At 38.2% G+C, this 13,503-nt stretch overlaps 1 protein-coding gene and 1 long non-coding RNA gene across 3 annotated transcripts in view; one reads left to right on the top strand and one right to left on the bottom strand.

Annotated features, from left to right (window-relative positions):
• NR6A1 (nuclear receptor subfamily 6 group A member 1) overlaps positions 1-13,503 on the top strand; it is a 176,310-nt gene that overhangs the window by 44,305 nt on the left and 118,502 nt on the right. The window lies entirely within an intron of this gene.
• LOC132212376 (uncharacterized) overlaps positions 1,844-13,503 on the bottom strand; it is a 44,417-nt gene continuing 32,757 nt past the window's right edge. The window contains exon 3 of the long non-coding RNA XR_009447707.1: positions 1,844-1,891. This is a non-coding gene — a long non-coding RNA (uncharacterized LOC132212376). The remainder of the gene's footprint in view (positions 1,892-13,503) is intronic.

The raw sequence follows: 13,503 nt of genomic DNA, 5'->3' as shown, positions 1-13,503 counted from the left end.
TAGTTGGATTAGCAACAGCTGTTCTTCCTCCAAAGTCAAACTTTTGTCCCTTATCATCTATTTCAACAAAGTCATTTCTGAGTTTTTGGCCTGTAAATAGTTAAATCCATTTCTCTACTTATAAAATAATTCTACAAGCAATTAGAGAGTAAACATTGACCAAAATTGAAAATACTCATTTTAATTCAGTTTTCAATGTTGAAAATGAGTATTCTTTTTGGTATGTGCTTACTGTATTGTTCGATGTTCAAAGGGTATTATCCCAAGGAAAGGAACTACTTGAAGTTAGAGTAGGTGCTTTTTAGCTCTTTTTTACCAACTGCTTAAAGATCTTGCTATAGCCCTAGCCAGTTTAGTTCAGTGGATAGAGCGTCAGTCTGCAGACTGAAGGGTCCCAGGTTCGATTCCGGTCAAGGGCACATGCCCGGGTTGCGGGTTCGGTTGTGTAGGAGGCAGCCAATCAATGATTCTCTTTCATTAGTGATGTTTCTATCTCTCTCTCCCTCTTCCTTCCTCTCTGAAATCAATAAAAACATATTTTTTTTAAAAAGATATTGGGCCCTAACCGGTTTGGCTCAGTGGATAGAGCGTTGGCCTGCGGACTGAAGGGTCCCAGGTTTGATTCTGGTCAAGGGCATGTACCTTGGTTGCGGGCACATCCCCAGTGGGGAGTGTGCAGGAGGCAGCTGATCGATGTTTCTGGCTCTCTATCCCTCTCCCTTCCTCTCTGTAAAAAATCAATAAAATATATTAAAAAAAAAAAAAAAGAAACTTGAAAGTTACTCTTTGCCCTCTCTTGCCATACTAATAGCCACCAAACAGGGATCCATGGGTAATGGTAGGATGAACAGACAAGAGATTTCTTCTGTGGCTCAGGTTAAGGATTTATCCATTTACCAGATAGATTCTTTCCTGAAAAAAATGAAGATAAGTTCATAAATCTCCCTTGTTTTCCCCTTATGTCACCTTTCCTCCACAACATTCTGTTAGTGATTTAGGGATTTTGCATTCATAACTGTTCCAGGAGCCTGCTTCTTCAGCTGAATCTGCTAGATCACTGCTAGATCAAGTCTCCTGAATCTGACCGTTTGTTGGGAAGATCTAACACTGGGCCTGGATTTCTGATAAGGATTCTTTTGAACAGAGTGGGAGTGGCGTGAGATCCAGAGCTTAGGCTGAGCTCTCATCCCCTTGACCTCTGCCCCTGTTTCAGAGTTTATACTGACTTGTTAGGGACTCCCTATGGAGCCAAGAGTTTAGGACTTGTTTACAATTGATGAAAAGATAGTTGCATTCAAAAGCTGTTGTTGGGACCTTGGATAGTCAAGGATCTCTGCCATTATCTCTGGTGGGTGCAGGGAATGAACATCTGGGTCTGGAAATTTATAATGGATGACTAACAAGGAATGAGAAGAAACTCTGACACTGCAGAGGTTGCTGAAATTGTTCTTCCTAAGGGAGCAGTACTGCAGTTATATTTTTGAGAGCAGAGAAAGATTTATATAAACCTATGTTTTATTTCATTTAAAAAGGTTGAAAATGCTTGTTTAAATTCAATATAACAAAGGGAGATGTGTGAGAATTCTTCTCTTCCTTTTTCGATGTCTCACCAAAGAGAAAATTTGCTATTAGATCAATGTATCAAGTAGTGGAGGGAGCCCTAGATTATTACAGCCACCCTCTTCAAAGTTATGCATAGTTTTACAAATTAGCATTTTTTCTTAAAAAATCTTGTGGTGTGCTGTATGTGTGCTGAGGAGAGTATAGCAACTCAGTCCTAAATGAGACCTCATATGCTTTTTCTGAGCACACTTTGGTCACTTAGCTTCTGTTACATACCTTTTTTTTTTTTTTTTTTTTTTTTTGGTGTCCAATGTTTGTAGACATGAATCTGGAAAAAAAAAAGATAAGTATCTTTTTTCTGAAGGCTCCAGCAGTCACTGTGAACCAAAAGTGAACAAATACATCTTCTGTTGGTATGAACAGGAAAAAATAAGCATCTATAATAATAAAAGCATAGTATGCTAATTAGACCGGACATCCTTCCAGACGACCTTCTGGACTAAGCTGGGCTGCGAAGCTGGGCTGCAAGGGAAGCCCAGGTCCCGGGTGCCAGAGGGAAGCCAGTGCCAGCAGCAGGGCGGGGAGAAGGCCTACTCTTGCATGAATTTCGTGCATCGGGCCTCTAGTCATGAATATAATAAGATTCAAAATGAAAATGTGTTACATTTTTTTTTACCTTAGAACATAATTCCATGTGCTAAATGTTGTCTGGCTTATAGATGTATTTTGTTGGCTACCTGGATGTTTAAATAAAAACACGTTTGTTGCCAACATTTAAAACTTGCAAGAGTTTCATAAAAATTTGGGGTTTTGGCCTTCTTGAAACTGGAAGTTCTAACATGGGGCCTGGATTCTACATGGTGCCTTTTGGCTGGAACAGTGGAGGCTGCCCTACTTAAATGAGCATGCATTCTCAGGTGAGCATGCACTCCCATTTGGCCTCCTTCATCCATTTATGTTTACTGTCAGTCTTCTATAGGCATTTGAGTTTGCATCTCCTATATTAAAGAATGATAATTGTCAGTGTAGTTGATGTGGGAAAATGGGACCTCTTAGGAGTGTAATCTAATAATAACTGCAAAACTGAAAATGTACAGGTTTATTTTTGCAGATTTAGCAGTTTAAAATGTAGAAATTGCAGATTTAGCAGTTCATAAATATTCATAGGTATTTATAAGTATTCATAGGTATTCTATAAGAAATGACAGATAGGCAAAATGTATATTCACAAGTATTCCTTTCAGCATTTAATAGCAAAAAGATTAGAAACTGCTCTTAAGTTTAATAGGGGACTAATTAAATGGATTGTGGTTATTCATGCAATGGAATACTATGGACTCATTAAGAAGAATCGTTAAGAATCACTAAGAATCATTTAGCCTGGAAGAAGATACACTGAATTATTTATTAGTAGTATCTTTGGGCGAATGGGATTGTAGGGTAATTTTTATTCCTACATTTTATTTTTTATTTTTCAACAAGGCTTTTGTATTAAGTAAAGGTATAGTATGTTTAAAATAAAAAATCTCTGGTTCTCATTTCAGCTACCAAGTTTCCAAGGCAGTTCTGCCAAATTGAACCACCCGGGCTCCAGCTTCCCACTTAGATCAAGATTTTACATTCAGAATTCTCATTCCTTGAAATTGCTCTAAGGAAGGGGAATCAGTGTCTTCAAGTAGCAGGAATCATCTTGAAGCCCAAGAACCAGGGTAAAAGCCTAGAGTAGCATTTTCAGGCATCTACTTGCAGCTCTGCCTCCATTCACTAATCAGGTTATCAGAATTGGCCTCCTTTATTGTCAGGCCTTACACTGTGGTACTATTGAGAATGAGGGGAGGCTTAGTAGCTTCTCATATGAATTGTGCTCTCCTGGCAGTTGCAGGGTTATGTTGCTAAAAGTGACCCTAATGGGAAGGTAGCATGGTACAGTGGAAAAATGAGTGAGAGTTTGCATCTTTGTCATTTCCTTGCTGGTCATGAAGTATTATCATTTTAAAAATTGAACCAGCCTGGCAATCCTGGGGTAAGCCTCATATAGTCAAGATGTATTATAATTTGTATATATTTCCAATTAAATTTGGTAATTTTTTTGTGGATTTTTGTGATTATGTTCATAAGAGTCAAGGCATATTTTCTTAACCTATGTGCCATACTGCCTCCAAAAGATTTTTATTTTTATTTAACTCATTATTTTGGACACATTACTTTTTATTTTATTTGTGTTAGTTTTTTTTGTTGTTGTTGTTGTTTTTAATATATTTTATTGATTTTTTACAGAGAGGAAGGGAGAGAGACAGAGAGCTAGAAACATCGATGAGAGAGAAACATCGATCAGCTGCCTCCTGCACATCTCCCACTGGGGATGTGCCCGCAACCCAGGCACATGCGCCTGACCGGAATCGAACCCCGGACCCTTCAGTCCGCAGGCCAACGCTCCATCCACTGAGCCAAACCGGCTTCGGCGTGTTAGTTTTTTTTACTAACTTTCTGGATAGGTTTCAGAGCTCTCCTTCTAAAAGTTTGAAGTCTCCATCTAGTGGTATCTTTTGAAAGCGCAGAGGTGAGAACCTGTGATAATGCATTGGCCTTTATTCCTATTTAGTCCACTAGGTGGCAACAAGCCCTAACTGAAGAGCCAAGAGCAAGGACTAAAAAATACAAGAAAACAATGCTTGTATGGTAAAACTAATAATTAAAAAACAGAAAACCAAGATTTTCTGAAAAATAATACTGCTAGGCCTCAAAATCTGAGAGCAGGAATGAGCCTTTAGCTCATTCTAAGAGCATGTATGAAAACTCTAAAAATATGGGACCCTGGCTGGGTAGCTAAGGGTTAGTTATAGTTTTTATCCTTATATGTCAAGGTTGTGGGTTTGATCCTGGGTCAGGGGCACAGCACATACAAGTATCAACCAATGAGTGCATAAATAAGTGGAACAACAAACATTGTCCCCCCTACCCCCCCATCTTCTCTCTCTCTCAAATCAGTTTTTTTTTTTTTTTTTTAAATAGCCCTAGCTGGTTTGGCTCAGTGTATAGAGCATCGGCCTGTGGAATCAAGGGTCCCAGGTTGGATTCTGTTCAAGGGCACATGCCCAGGTTGCGGGCTCAGTCCCCAGTAGGGGGTGTGCAGGAGGCAGCCAATCAAGGATTCCCTCTCATCATTGATGTTTCTGTCTCTCTCTTCCTCTCCCTTCCTCTCTGAAATCAATAAAAATATATTAATATATATATATAGATAGATACTGCCTCCCTTCCCTTGCCCCTCAAACTTCAGAGTCTTGACTTATTCAGTGACCCTCCAGTCACATTTCTTTGACTCTGATATAGTTCATATTTGAAGCGACATATACATTTCAAAGTCTAATTACTGTAAATTTTAAAAATAAGGATACTATTGAGGTAATACCTATCATTATACATAGCATGTATCAAACTAATTTGAAAATTATGTTGATTGAGTCATAATTGAAGATTAAAAAGCAAAAATAGCAGCAATTGAAAGCTGCTGTTAATTCCCCCAGCAGTTCTGAGAATTACAAGATTTTCAACCGATTTTATGTATGTACTTGCAGTAGGATATTTGCAACATTGCCACCCATTTTGTAGTAGCCAGTCTTCTTAGCATAATATGAGTCTCTTACTAATTTTAGTTGAATTTTAGGGGTTAGGTTTACACTTAGTTGGATTTTATAAGTAGTTAAACTACTTACAAGTAGCCTTTATTCATAAGCAGAAATGAATTGAACATCAGTCACTCATAAGATGGAGATGAATGGTGGATTAATTCTTTACATTTGACAATCTTGGGGCTAAAAGATTGGGAAGGAGGAGAAGTAGAAAAATAGCTACAAGCTAGCTAGAAGGAGGCTTAGTGCAACGAGCCTTTGAAACTTAGATGTGAAATAGAACAGGGGTGTTTTTTGGTGACTTAATCTCACAATTCTGGGTATATGTGTGTATGTAGAGATATTTATACTAATAGCTCCAATACTGTTGATAGAATTACTACTCATTATGTGGTCAGTTCTGTTGACAGAAATAATAGTTATGTGAATCTAACACCAAATTGTTTTTCATTGTGTCGAATGGAGTAGACTTACGTAATTGAAAAGGAAATAAAATCCTTTATGTGAAGGTTTTGTGCTGGGACTTTTGTTGATTTGTTGTGTCTGGATTGTTTAGCATCTTAGTTGTCCAGGATTCTGTCAGCATAACTAAGATGCAATAAGTGAAGCCCTAAACACGATTTTTATCAAAATAATCTTAGTTGTGAGATTTACTTTCTGTTCCTTTCTCTGTCTCTATCTCTCTGAGAGGTTTTATTAGATAAAAACTTAAAATTAAAAATGCCTTAGTCACTCTTTCCTAATAGTCAGAATAATTTTGACAATTATCTTTCACGAAAAATATATTACATTCTCTTAAGTTTGATTAATGTGAATTCTGATGTTAGTTTCAACCTCTGACCTTTGTTTTCTCTTTTGAAACAGGATAAAAAATATCACCAATCAAACATCTCATAAGTGACATTGGTAAATTAGTGGAAATGGTCCTATAAATGCAGATGAAAGATTAAAGGGTCATTTTCAAAGCTTCAAAAATACAATGGGGAAAAAATACAATGGGAATAGAAACATTTGAGAGAAATAGATTTGGATTGAGAGTTGTTATGGCTGCTCACAGGTTTGTAATATAGTGCTGTCATGTGTAAAGAATACCACCCAGCAGGAATTACTGTTGATTAGTCTTCTTGACATGCTTGGTGCGATCTATATTCTAACTTATTAATGATATGATTGTTACCTAATGTTCAGAATTATAAGTTTAACCAAGGTAATACAGAAAAGAACTACCTTTATTGGGGTTTTTTGTGTGTCTGGTGCTTTGCCAAGTATTTTATTCTCGCCCAATATAATTCCCAGCACAACCTTATCAAGTATGTGGTGATTCCCATATGAGAAACTAAGGCTAAAGGTTAAGACTATACGGCCTCTCATTGCCCTGTTCATAATAGCCAAAGAAAACTTCAGAGCTTTGAGAATCTGATCTAGTCTTAGAGGGTTGTAAAAAATATATATGGGTTAAACACAAGAAGCTGTATAGTGAAGAAGTAACTGGTCTAAATAGAGAGTGAGTGAAGCGATGCTGGTGCTTATCTTTGCTTTCCCGGTGACTCAACTTCATATATTTGTTTTCCTTCAGACTGATAGTCTTTGCTTCTGTGCCCATGATGGAAAATGGATACCTGTGCTCTGCCCTACTTTGTCATGTCTTTCCAGTACCCATGCTCAACACAGACTAACTGAAGCATTTGTGTTCAAATTTTCAATGCTCAGCAAAGAGGATAAGCCTAGCTTTAGCTTTGGTCAGGTGTCGCTTTCTACTATCCCTGCAGCTATGCTTTCTGCAGGTCCCCTTTCTTGATAAAAATAGTCCATTATTTCCTCCTTTTCCACTGGGAATTCTTCCATCTGTTTTTTAGCCAAACATAGGTAAATCTTGCATCTAAAAGAAATCTTTGCTTTTAAAAAACATTTAAAAATAAATTTTCTTAATAGTTCCTGGTTATTGCTAAACACTGGGAAGACATAGATGAGTTAAAATAATAAACATAAAAGTCACCTTTAATTCTACAGTGTAGAGATTGCAATTGTTAACAGGTTTGCTTCCAGACTTTTAGCCTGCTTTTTACTTTAAAAAAATATATATTTACATTAATTTCAGACAGGAAAGGAGAGGGAGAGATAGAAACATCCGTGATGAGAGAAAACCATTGACCAGCTGCTTCCTGCATGCCCTCTAGTGGGAATGGAGCCTGAAACCTAGGTATGTGCCCTGACCAGGAATCTAACCGTGACCTGGTTCATTCGTTGATGCTCAACCACTGAGTCATGCCACCGGGACTGCTTTTTACTTCATAATCAGCCAGTGTGTGTGTGCGCGCACACACAGAGATCTTAGTATGTTGTTCAGTATCTATCAGGTTCTCTGCAAAATGTTTTACATGTATTCTTACTCTCCAAGGAGCCCTGGCAAGTAAATACTGTCACCACATCTCCTATGACACAGATTTACTAGTAAAGAGGAACTAACTTGTCGAGGTTCACATAGTTGGCTCAGGCTCTTCACCATTACTTTTCCAGATACATATTTTCACCCATGACTATCACTGTAAAAAATTGTCTAAGACTATCAGTAATATTTTAAATTTCCTGCCTTCTTTTCTGGCCTTGTCTTATGACCTCTTCTCTGCCTTCTACATGCTTTAGCCACATTTTCAACTTTATGAAAGCACTATGTCCTATGTGCACATGCCATTCATTCCCTCTACTTGGAATGCTCACCCCACCTGCCTCACCCAGGTAATTTGCACTTACCTTTCAAGTCTTCATTTAAATGTCACTTTCTTCAGGTTACCTCCAAGATCTTTCTCACTGCCAAGACTAGATTGGTCTCTTCCAATATTTGCTTCCATAGTACCTTAGTTTTCTATTTTGCGGAACTTTTCACACTTGGAATTATTTGTCCATTAGAATTTGGCCTGTCATTTGTGCTATATACTTTTCTTTCTTCCATATTTTCTGGCATTTGTTGTAGTCGAGATGCACAGTAGGTGTCCAGTAACTATTTGTTACCTGTCTTTTTTCTGTACATTCACTCTTAGCTCCATGCTTATAAATCACAAATGTGTATTCTCTGTTCAAAAAATGAACTCCTGTGTCTTTCAATTCGAAATTGTTAATTTCTTGTCAGTGCACTCCAGGCTCTTAATCTAGTCAAGAGAGTTTGGCATCATTCTTGACTTCTTGCTGTCTTTTCTGTTTGAGCCAGTTCCTTGGAAGTTGGATCTGGTTTATTGCGCCAGAAAGATGGCCACAATATTTTAATTGAAAAGTTACAAAACATTATGTGTAATTTGTGGTATTTTATCTAAATATAAATTCATGTATTTTAAATCTCTCTGAAATATTTGAGAGGATACATACTGAACAGAATGATGGGAGGAGTTAACTAGTGGACTTTAGTTTTCTCTTTTGTATGAATTTTTCAGTGACTAAATAAAAAAAGCTGTTTTGAAAAAAAGAAAACAAAAACAAAGCTAAAATGGCTTTTTGAGATAGCCTATTTTTTCCAATCTTGCTGCCTCAGCCCATTTGTGCAACAGATTTCTCTTTCTCTCTCTCTTTCAGATCTCTCTTTTTCCCCCACTTCATCAGCTTGGTAAACTTCCATAAGTCTTGCTTTCATTATCTCTTTTGAGAGCTCAGCACTTAAAGTGGCCCCTTATTGTACTAATTCTAAATTTTTCTGCCTGGTTCTCAGGTTTTCTGTAATTTGTTCTTTTACCTTTCCAGTGCTACTCCTCATGACTCCCTGACACAATCTCAGAACCATTCTGCTCTTGTCCCCTATATATTGCACATAGTTTCTTTATTGCTGGTATTCATTTACAGTCTCATCTGTAGAAAACACTCTTAAACTCATGTAATTGTCTCTCTTCCTATAGCATTTAGTTTTAGCTAAGAGAAACTGCATAGGATTTTGGTGGTTGAAATAGGTCATTTTTTCATTGGCATATTTCAAGACTACTGATTCTCTGTAAATAAGTGGCATGTTATTCAGATGTATATTTTTCTTTTTTAAAAAAAATATATTTTATTGATTTTTTACAGAGAGAAAGGGAGAGAGAGAGTTAGAAACATCAATGAGAGAGAAACATCGATCAGCTGCCTCCTGCACATCTCCTACTGGGGATGTGCCCGCAACCCAGGTACATGCCCTTGACCGGAATCGAACCTGGGACCTTTCAGTCCGCAGGCTGACACTCTATCCACTGAGCCAAACTGGTTTCGGCCAGATGTATATTTTTCAAAGAACATGTCAGACATTCTTTTTCTGTTTTGTTCAGAAAATTTGGAAATAATTGGTGTTTGAAAATAAAGGCCTAGGATACAAGATATCCTGAAAAAACAGCTCTATCTGAATCACTTTCTCTATATCCACCAGTAGGAAAAAAAGAAAACTTTGATTTCTATAAATACTTCTTGGGTGGAACAACCATCTAAATTTTATGTTTTATTTATTTATTGTTCATTAGTTTTTTTAGAGAGGTTTTAGTTTTTGAGAGGGCAAGAACTCAAATGCACCAGTCTCTAAATAACATCAGATACAATTTGATATGTATTTGGTTGCCACAACATGATGCAAAGTTTTATGTACTCTGAAGAGAGAGAATCAATAGTAACATGAGTTTGACTATACCTGTCTGTACTCAGAAGAGTTGTGGCAATATCAGATGCTGGCAGATAAGTTTGGGAAATAGTTGAAAAGTATACGGCATGAAGTGTGGTGTGGTGGAAGCTGGTGTTAAGTTGGTGAGTTTGGCTTTGCTTGAACCAGTCTTTGGTAGCTCAAAAATCACCTGGTGAGCTTGTTACAATAAAATACAGATTTTGGGGCCCTATTTTTGGTGTAGAGAAGAACTCAAGAATCTGCATTTTAAAAAGAAACTCTAGATGATTCTGGTGCCCAACCAGATTTAGGAAACATTGACCTGAGCCCCATATTTTTCTTGAAATCATCATTTCTTTTGCATTTTTCTTTTGTCTTTGATTTTTCTTTTTAGTTCTTGTCTCACTATACCTGTATTTTTCCTTCCTTGCAATCCTACAACTTTTGGAAGGCTAAGCTGGCAGTATTCTCCTCCTACTGCCTTCTTTAATTTGACTTGCTGTGAGAATCTGTTTCTATTTCAGATTTAAGTGTATGGTAAATTATTTGTGACCAGGGTTCTTGTTTTCCTGTCATAATCAAATGAAAAATTTAGTGGCTCATCTTAGCTTATGTTATAGGATTTAAAAGATTGATACTGCATTTTAAATTTTATTAAGAAAAATGATGTGTACCTCTTATCTCACGTGGGTTTTTTCCTTATTTGAAGGACATGGCAAAGACAAAAGAGAATATTTAAGTACATTTGAACAATAATAACCAGGGCAGTCATACTAAGGCATAGTATATAGTCATTTAAAAGAATGAGTATGCCCTGACCGGTTTGGCTCAGTGGATAGAGCATTGGCCTGTGGACTGAAGGGTCCTGGGTTCGATTCTGTTCAGGGGCATGTACCTTGGTTGCAGCACATCCCCAGTAGGGGGTGTGCAGGATGCAGCTGATCGATGTTTCTCTCTCATCGATGTTTCTGGCTCTCTATCCCGCTCCCTTCCTCTCTGTAAAAAATCAATAAAATATATTAAAAAAAATAAAAATAAAAGAATGAGTATGCTGTAAAAAGCTTGTTGTGGAAGGCTGTATACAATGTATAGCTGAGTGAAAAAGCAGGTTGTACAGCAGTAAGTATAAAATGAACTCATTTTTGTTTAAGCCACCCTCTATAAACATACAAAAAAGTTCTTTAAAGATATAAACATTAAGCTTATGATATTTTATTATCTTAATAAATAGATAACAAATAAGTAATAAGTTTATTACATTTTATTTATAACAAGTTACTAAACTTATTGTTTTTTTGTTTGTGTTTTTTTATAGCAAAGGAAACATTGTTTACTTACTATATTTGCAGGTGATTACCATTGAGGAAATGGATTTTCAGTTTTTACTTTATATATTTCTCTATTTGAATATTAAATAATAAACAGCATGTGATTCTTTTTTTTTTTAATCCTCACTCAAGGATATTTTTCCATTGATTTTTAGAGAGAATGGAAGGGAGATAAGAGGGGGAGAGCGAAAGAGAGACACATTGATTGGCTGCCTCCCTCAAACGCCCCTAACTGGGGCTAGGGATTGAACTCTTGATCCTTTGGTCCGTGGGTCTAAGCTTTAACCCAGGGATAGGGAACCTTTTTTCTGCCAATGCCATTTGGATATTTTTAACATCATTTGCGGGCCATACAAAAGTATCAACTTAAATATTAGCCTCCTATATTTGATCAAACATTTAATGAGCTCACCCCTAATACCTTGGCAGGGCCAGGCCAGATGATTTCGTGGGCCTTATGAGGCATGTGGGCTGCACGTCCTCCACCCCTGCTCTAACCACTGAATAACTGGCCAGGGCAGCATGTGATTCTTTTTAATTTAAAAAATTATGAAAGTATTGATTTTTAAAAAATATGTTGTGATGTCAAGAATATAGTTTATTCTTATAAAATGTCATTTCTGTAACAAAAGAACATCTTTAAAGAAGGAGAACATGGAAGTACTAGGCATTTAAAGATACTTTGAATGATACTTTGTAATTCTGAGAATGTCAAATATCCCATTTTATAATAGTACTAGAGGCCTGGTGCACAAAAATTTGCACACTTGTGGGGGCGTCCCTCAGCCTGGCCTATGCCCTCTTGCAGTCTGGGACCCCTCGGAGGATGTCCACCTGCTGGCTCAGGCCCGCTCCCTGGGGGATCGGGCCCAAGCTGGCAGTCAGACATCCCTCTGGCAGCCCAGCAGCCCTCGGGGGATGTCCACTTACCAGCAGGGAGCAGACCTAAGCTGCAGTCGGACATCCTTAGTGCTGCTGAGGAGGTGGGAGAGGCTCCCACCACCACTGCTGTGCAGGCAACCATCAGCCTGGCTTGTGGCTGAGCAGAGCTCCCCCTGTGGGAGTGCACTGACCACCAGGGGACAGCTCCTGCATTGAGCATCTGCCCCCTGGTGGTCAGTGTGTGTCAGTGACCAGTCATTCCCAGTCATTCTGCTGTTAGGGTCAATTTGCATATTACCCTTTTATTATATAGGATATGTTAATTACTTCATATTAGAACCAAAGAGAGCAAGAGAGACGTTAGTCAGTATATCGGATATAGCGGCAGCTCCTACCCAGTACAGGAGCTGATGAACTCTGCATGTGCCTTTGTTTTCCTTGAGTTGCTTGGTCCGCAGTTTGCATTCATTGATCAGTGAGTTGATTCAGACTCAAACCCACCGACAGCAATGAATGTTGAGTGCAGCCATCAGTGTTTCCTTTGATGGAGTTGCCTTGGCTCTCCCTGACTCCTGGCTCTTCTTTTCCACATTGGTTCTTTGAGGTCTGTGTCTGGCCTCTCTCAGTAACTAACCGTTGAGGAGCCACATAATTATTGATAACATTGACAGTAGAGCTGGGAGGTTCTGAAAGATGGGGAAACTATGGTTCAGAGAAGAGAAGGGGCTCCCGGAGAAACTAGCAAGTAGCCCTGTGATCACACAGGCAGTGCTTGCATACTGGGAGGTGTAAATAAGAGTTGAGGACCCTAGTTCTTCCTCTCTCTTTAGAACTGAGAATATGAGTGCTTTTCAAGTTATATTAGCACAGGTTATGTTTGGGATTAAATAATAGTAGCATTCATATATAGAGCATTTGCTGTGTTCTAGGAATGGTACAAAGCACCTTATGCATTATCTCATTGAATCTCAAAACTCCATGAGGGTAGGAAATCTTATCCCCCATTTTATATTATGAAAGCACTGAGACTGAGACATTTGCCCAGAGTCACACAGCTAGTTAGGGAGTTGAGCCAAGATGCACTCCAGATCTGTCTGACCCCAGACCAGATTTTACTTGAATTTAACAAACATTTAAATAAGCGTATGTGTGGATGGAAATAGTGTGGCAATAGCTGCTTTCAAATAGCTCATATTCTAATGGGGCTGTCTAATTTGGCATGTGAAGGTACAGATTGCTCTTTTGCTTCAAAAATACAGTGTTGTCTGTAAGGAGCCCAAGGTACAGTCAACGGTCGGTGGTTTTTTCAAGTCCCAAACTCACCGACAGCGTTGAATGTTCCTTGGAGTCCTCTGAAGGCTGGATCCTGGCCCTGGCAGCCCTTTAGCCTGTACCCACTGCTGATGTAGCTGCTCACATTCTTTTCAGGTTTTAAGTTGAGAGTATTTAAATTATGACATTGATTTGTGTACACCAGAGAGTTCATGAACTTCAG

This window comes from Myotis daubentonii, chromosome 11, assembly GCF_963259705.1.
Source record: "Myotis daubentonii chromosome 11, mMyoDau2.1, whole genome shotgun sequence".
Taxonomy (NCBI): domain Eukaryota; kingdom Metazoa; phylum Chordata; class Mammalia; order Chiroptera; family Vespertilionidae; genus Myotis; species Myotis daubentonii.
This window is presented reverse-complemented; position numbering and strand designations above follow the sequence as displayed.